The sequence below is a fragment of the Poecilia reticulata genome, linkage group LG20 (assembly GCF_000633615.1).
Source record: "Poecilia reticulata strain Guanapo linkage group LG20, Guppy_female_1.0+MT, whole genome shotgun sequence".
Lineage (NCBI taxonomy): Eukaryota > Metazoa > Chordata > Actinopteri > Cyprinodontiformes > Poeciliidae > Poecilia > Poecilia reticulata.
In genome coordinates this window covers 8,210,528-8,218,073 of record NC_024350.1, presented here as the reverse complement: position 1 = coordinate 8,218,073, position 7,546 = coordinate 8,210,528, and the positions used below count along the sequence as shown (strand labels likewise).

The 7,546-nt window shown below is 37.2% G+C and overlaps 1 protein-coding gene across 2 annotated transcripts in view; it reads left to right on the top strand.

Moving 5' to 3' along the window:
• reck (reversion-inducing-cysteine-rich protein with kazal motifs) overlaps nt 1-7,546 on the top strand; it is a 120,619-nt gene that overhangs the window by 763 nt on the left and 112,310 nt on the right. The gene's annotated exons all lie outside the window — the stretch shown is intronic.

Genomic DNA, 7,546 nt, shown 5'->3' with positions numbered 1-7,546 from the left:
CTTTATTCAATTTGTGATTTGACAAAAATCTTAATTTACATTTAGAGTATTTGCTTGACCTTATGTAAATACACGTTATAACTCCTGATGATCTTTGAAAGACAGCTTTTCTTCCAAAACTCTAAAAAAAAAAAACACAAAAACCTTTATTCTCATTTTGAAAGGTTTGTCTAATTTAACCATTAACATGCGCCAAAATTATAAATGTAACTCTTATTGTGTTTTCACAAATAGAATGAGGACTGGAGGAATCACAAACGATGTCTTAAAGAGCTTGTAATCAGTGGATAATTCACCAGAGGTTTTAATGTTCTCAGTATTACGGGGTTTTCCCAGAGCCGATTAAATGTTAAGATTTATGGAAAACGGTGAAATAGCTCTTTAAGTGACGTAGGGTTACGTTCCACTGCGTAGGCACCGTCCGCCACATTGTTTGGATAATTGGCCAAAACAACTTTCGGGAAAAACGTGTCACCGTGTTTTTATAGTTTGTAACTAGGTAACTAGGAGTGAAAGTAAAGGCTCCTCTCTGCTCTATATCAACGCTGCTGACAGTGTGTTTGTAGAGCTCAGATCATTATTAGGTCTGCATTCCGCTCCAGAGAAGCAACACTGAAGTTTTAAAGGAAAAAAGGATCAAACTGTTCCATTAGAAGTCTATGTTGCAGAGTGTGACTGCTCGGAGGTTAGATTAGATGCGGGGTCTCAGTAAAAACAGTCCGGAAACACGATTAAATTGAAAAACGGACAGGAAGTTACTATTCGACCAGAAGCATTAATAAAGGGCCATTCCGCAACTTCTTAAAGAACCACAGCTGGATTTGAGCATTTCTGAATCAAAATCTAAATGAAATTCTCAGCAATTTTTTCTAATGCATTTTATGTCAAAACAAGAAATTTAATCTGAAGAAATCTAAGAGATGCTCAGTCATAACAAGAACCCCATTTCAGAGGCTGTCGTAAATTAAACCTAAGAACAGATAAAAAAAAAAAGTGTATGTCCAGAATTAAAGTTTTAGATTGAAACAAACATTCGACACATGATCTTTGACAAATGTTATGTCTGTTAGGGATTGTAAAATATATCAGTCAATTGACTTGCAACAATCTTTTATTTGATAAAAATGGTCATGTTACTGTCATAACTGTAATCACTAAAACAGTGATAGAGGACATTTTGCCTTGAAATTAACGGCCTTAAGTTTGCATTCTTTTCAGACACTGAAGTTAAATCCTGAAATTAAGATATTATTCATAACATTCTCATGGAATCTTTATCTTATTGAGCATGTGCTCACTAGATATGGGCCACCAGATGTTTATATTATAATAATCTTATATGTAAAAAGTTTCTCTATGTAAATGTTCAGTAGCAGGTCTGAGCAGACCAGGGGCAGGTCTGGAGGAGATGGGAGCCCTGAGGCCCACCACAGGGACATATTCATATTCGAAACAAAGTAGGACACAGAAGGGGAGAGTAAAAACTTAAAAATGTAACTAATAAATAATGTATTGAGGTAAGAATTTTACTACAATCAAATCATTGATGTCACTTCATTTTGTTAGTTTAAATAACAGCAGTAGGAACAAAACTGTTTTTAAAGCATCTTGCCCTCCATCTAGACACCAAAAACATCTGAGTAAAGGGTGGAAGTTGAAACTCCCTGTGAAGGTGGTAACAACAGAAGAGGCTATCCGCTGTACCTGGCTGATGTACAGGAATGTAAATGTACAGTGGATAGTTCACCAGAGGTTTTCAAATGTCACATCTCTCTGTTTTAAAACAAGCCTGGAAGCACTGATAGACCCAACACACAAGCCTCAACACAATGTGGATATCACTGTATATGTCCATGCTACATATTGTAAGGATACACTGTGCATTACTGTTTCAAGTGAAATTAAGTATTGTTTCCTACAACCAATTTTAGACTCAAACACTTAAGTTCAAAGTTCCAGGTTGCCATAAATGCCACAAAATTAATGTTATGACAAACTTTAGGCTCAAAGACACATCTAAACTGTTCTTCCAGTTTAGATGTGCCTGAGACTTTGTTACCTTAGGAAGCTTTAAAAATGTAAAAATTGCAGCTAACTTTTTAAGACATTGGTATTACTTGATACTGGTGATTTTCTTACTTGGAAGCACACTTTCACCATTTGGTTGTTTGTAAATTATTTCTCCTAATCCTCAGACAGCTTGTTGAACCACGTGCTGAACCCCCGGTTTGATTTGGGCAAGTTTCTTTCAAATGATCAGCATAAATTCTCAGAAGCTCAACATGTTGTAGGAAAAAGAACGCTGGTTTTTCAAAAATCACAATTTAGCCCATAAATTCAGTGAAATCTAGGTTTTGAAGTCAGAAAGCAAAGAGAATAGCTTTTCAGGGTACTAATGAATTCATTAGGTGTGCTAACTAAGTAATTCAAACTGATGTGCCTACCAAGAGTGCAGTAAAACAACAGCTGTTGATTTGGTTTTTACTTGTTTGTTGGCAGAGTCAGCCTGGAGTTGCTCGGTTGTTCTCTATTGTTGGATTTTTGAGCCATTTTTGTTTGTCCAGGCGTCTCTTCAGGAGACGTCCAGCTGCTGACAGCTTCCTTAGTGTTCCACAGCCCCTCTCACTGACGTTCATATCCAGCAGGGCTGTGCAGTGTTAAAAACTGCTCTAACACTGGTCGGGCGGTCTTTGAAGTTCAGTGCACATGGGCACAGGATGTGGATTTGCTCTGATTAAGTATCACTTTGTTCAGCCTGTGTTTTTTTCTCCCTTACACATCTGTCAAAGACATGAAAGAAGCAAAACTCTTAGATCTTCATTTGTGCTGCATATTGTCTCCAAGAGCCTTTTTATTACTCATAAAGAAGCAAAAACAAGTATTTTCTCTAGATCTTTTAAACATCCTCCATAAGAAAATGTGAGCACTTCTTTTTTCTTTAGGAAATAGAAGCATATTCTCCCATTTTCCCTCCATTTTATACTGAAATTCCACACATTTTGTCTATGAAGGACTTGTGTAGAGCGTTTTGTTTTTAGTTTCTTTCATGGTTCAGTCGGCTTCTTGAGGCTAGCCGGGAGAGAATGCATCTGGAACCTATTTGGCAGTGCAGAGCAGAAGGGGATGAGGAGGGAGGGAGCAGCAGCTCTTGGCTCTCCATGTCCACTGTGAGTAGACGGGCCCAGAGTCCCACAAACCTAATTATATTGTGGTGAGCACAAGATTAAAGTGTGGGATACACAGCTGAGGGTTTGAGCCGAAGCTGGGTGGGGCAAATCTTGAACTCACCAGCAGTCAAATTCCAAAATTTAGTTTTCTTAAATATTTCACAATAACAGCATAATATTTTAATATTCACATAAATGTCTTTCACAAGTAGACCCAAATATATAATGCATCTAAATGTCATATGAGTAAAAGTAATTTGTTTAATCCTGAAAGGCTGAATTTCATTGTTCCATTGGCACTTTGACCGATGTGCTGTTTCTTAGAGATCAGGCACATTCAATCAGAAGTCTCCTCATAGCACAGCCTCACATTAGGAAGAAAACATTTCCAATGGAACTGGAACGCAGCACTTGGTTAAAAATTTTGTTATCATCTATAAATGTATGACTGTCCCAAGATATTTGTAAGCTTGACCTCTCTAAATGGCTTGACCTTTGATTAAAGTGAAATAATTAAACGTCATCCCAGTGAAATAGTTTTCCATTCTTCTAAACAGAGATCTACTTTACTTTAGGCCTTCATAAAATTATTTTGAATGAAACATAAAATTATTTTCACAGTAACTGGGCACCTTGCAGTCAAAGTTAATGTCCCTAGTATTGTGGATCAGTCAGTCAGTGAAGTGACTGCTGACAGCTGTCCTCAGCCATGTGAGAGGGAGCCAGTGAAATCATGTGAGCTCTTCTAGCCCATAAATTATAGCTAATTCCAAGTATGTTAATAAAGTTTTTCCATTTTAACATCAGCTTTCAAAGATAGCACTGAAATCGGTTTTGTATTTTTCTATAGTTAGATTTAAATAGTTGCCATTTTTAAATTGGATGTTATTTCGTATCTTTGTGGTTGTAACGTTTTTAAGACGGCATCTCAATGTGCCTTGGAATAATCCTAAAAGATGCATATTCCAGCATCTTTTTTGTCTAAACAAACTTGACCAATCTAATATTGCCTGAGGCATAATGATCATGTTGGACCACGCTTTCATTGAATCAAGCTTATCTTTTCCTTGGTTTCAAAATTTGGCCTAGCAACACTGAGAGAGAGGAGTTCCCTTCAGGAGATTAAACTGTTGTCTAAACTGATCGGAGAAATCCAAAAATCCGTTACATTCCTGTACATCATCCAGGTACAGCGGACAGCCTCTTCTGTTTTAAAAGATGTTTTTACCACCTTCACAGGGAGTTTCAACTTCCACTCTTTACTCAGATGTTTTTGGTCTCAAGGTGCTTTAAAAACAGTTTTGTTCCTACTGCTGTTATTTAAACTAACAAAATGAAGTGACATCAATGATTTGAGTGGAGTAAAATTCTTACCTCAATATGTTATTTATTAGTTACATTTTTAAGTTTTTACTCTCCCCTTCTGTGTCCTACTTTGTTTCTAATATGATTTGTGGTACATCGAACATATTATCTGAATAGATTATGCTATGTGTTACTTTTTACAGTGTGTGTCCATGAATATGCATGCTACCACTGCAAACTAAATCTACCTTTAGGTATAAATAAACTAACCTAACCCAATTTGAATAGCATGTCAGTAAGAAGGCATTTCAAAGTGATTTGAATGTTAAAAATTTAAAATAATAACTAGTTATGAAACAAGTAACTGACATTACTTTTTGTCAAATGCCATCATCAAATATGTTGATCAATATTCCAGTTATTATGCAGTTTTTAGCCTTGGAACTTTGAAGGAACTTGGTGTTTCAGCTGTTTTACAGTTTTCTGGAAGTTAGTGCCAGATTTGTGGTTCATAGAAGCTGAATGCTGCTTCTCCTCGTTTGGTTCTGGTTCTCGGGATGCAGAGCAGAACCAGAACCAGAAGATCTGAGAGGTCTGGAAGGTTGATACAGTACATGTATGTATTGTGTTGCTGAGCTGTTCAGTAATTTATAAACTAACAACAGCATTTTAAAGTCTATTTTCTGACCTACAGTGGAAGGACTTCAGAATTGGAGTGAATTGAGCGCCGACTTCCTGGTTTACCACTCAGGTCTTCTCATTCTAGTCTTCAGTTTCTATAAGGTCTTTGCACTTGCATGCTTTGTTTGTTCTTCTAAAACAGCGGTTCTCAACGTGGGCGGTACCGTGCCCCAGTGGGCGTTCAGAGGACGGCAGGCGGACATTTTTACAAAAGGGGAGCGCTGGGATGCCTTTGGGGGGCGTTTAGTCGAAGGTAAACTTTACACCTTAAATGACAGCAATGCCAGTTTAGACCTTGAGCAACTTGGTAAAACTGTATTGTGTAACATTAAACCATGCTTGGCTGCAACTGTATTGATGGCAGCTCTTCTATTCAGTGTTTGTTAGCTTCTGTTAGCTTCTTGGCGCAGCTCCGTTCTCCTGCTACTGGTAGCTAAAATCACGATACCTTCACTGTGTATCCCTCTGAAAAATGAACCTATTTAAATAAAGAAATCCCTCCATGGGTGAAACCACGATAGAGAGCGTTCATTTTATAGCGTTAACGCGGTGCTGTAAGTGGTCCGGTATGAAATGGGAGTGATGGAACAACACAGCACTTTTAAATTTCAATAATCAGAATGCAGAAATTGTTTCCGTTGTTTTAAAAGGTTTATATCAGTCTGCCTTTTCCCCATCTATACGCTTCCCGACCGCCCTGCACCTTAGGGGCTTTAAAAAAAAAAAAAAAAAAGACGCGCACATTGCAAACTCTGAAACAGGAGAAGCGGGACATAAAACGGAGCGACGAACTAGATGTGAATTATTGCATAAAAACAGAGAATCCGACGCTGAACAGTGAAAAATCAACACATGATGTGAAACACATGATGTGAAACACATGACGATTAGGAGGCGCAGCAGGTGATGAGTGAAGATTACCGATGGTGCATCAATAAACAATAAAATAAATCTAGCAAGAAACTAAAGTGGACATAGCAATAAACCAAGAGAGGATAATACTAATCAAATGAAAATAAATGGAAATGAATGAAGAACAAATGCAAGAATAAACTAAGAAACTAAAGTAAATACAGAGGAATAAACTGGTATGGCAAGACCTTTCAGCAATAATTAATACAGGTGACTGTATGGCAAGAATAAACACACTATTTCCAGATAAAAGGTAAAATAATACTGTTGAAGTGCCATGGGTTTGTTGAGACCACATCTACCGTGTTTCCCCGATAGTAAGACACCCCCGATTGTAAGACGTATTGGGGGTTTCAGGGGGGTTGGCTAATATAAGCCGTACCCCGAAAGTAAGACATATGTCTTACTTTCGGGGAAACACGGGGGTATTGCCGCCTCCCTCTCATCTAGCTGCACGCCGCCTCCTGCCCACGTCCACACCGTCCCCCTCTCCATACGTCACCGCGCCGTCCCCTGCACTTCCTTTTATAAAACTGTTTTGTGGTGAATACAATACTGTTCAGGTTGTTAATAAATGTTAATTTTATGGTTAAAACAAAAAATTAGACAATTTTTTTCCAATATAAGACATACCCCGAAAGTAAGACATAGTGGGGCTTTTGGGGATAAAAAGAAAGTAAGACACTGTCTTACTTTCGGGGAAACACGGTAGTACTGAGAATAAATATATCTTACAGACCATAACAGTAAAGAACTGATCACTTATTTTGTTTTTAATTAGATTTTATATATTTATTTCTTCAATATTATTTTTCATGTCAGTGTTAATGTCATGAGGTTGATGACTCCGTGACACTTTCAATTTGACTCATTAAGATTTGATTAAGAAACAGATTTTTTTGGGGGGAATTTCTGTCCAGTAAAACTATTAATCTATAAATCAATAGACAGGTCTATATAAAGATATAATCCATGTTTCTGTCTCATATTTATATGGCATTAAAAGGACCTGAAACTTTTGTATTTCCACTGAAAGTTCTGGTTTGCACAATAAATGCCATGTGGGTGAAGTTTTATGGATGATGCTCTGATGTCCCATTCTCCTGAAGGCAGCACAGAGCTGCACCACCAGAAACTGACAAACACTGAAGAGAAGAAGAGTTATGATTAATGTAGTTACAGTTCTATCCATGTTTTAATGTTGCAGAGCTCAGTCGGTTTGCAAATAGTTCATAGTTTAAACTGGCATGTTGAACATCTTATATCTGCTCATTTTGTGGAATATTTAACAACTAGAAAATGGCACAAAATAATAATTTTTTTCCACTCTGATTGGCTGCTGTTAGGCCAAACAATTTTAAGTTGAATGTTCATTGCATTTTTCATAGACGCCTGTGAAAATAATTTCTATTCCCATGACTTTTTTGTTCTCTGGGAAATAATTTTTGATGATAAATACAGAAACAAGCATAAAAATCAAA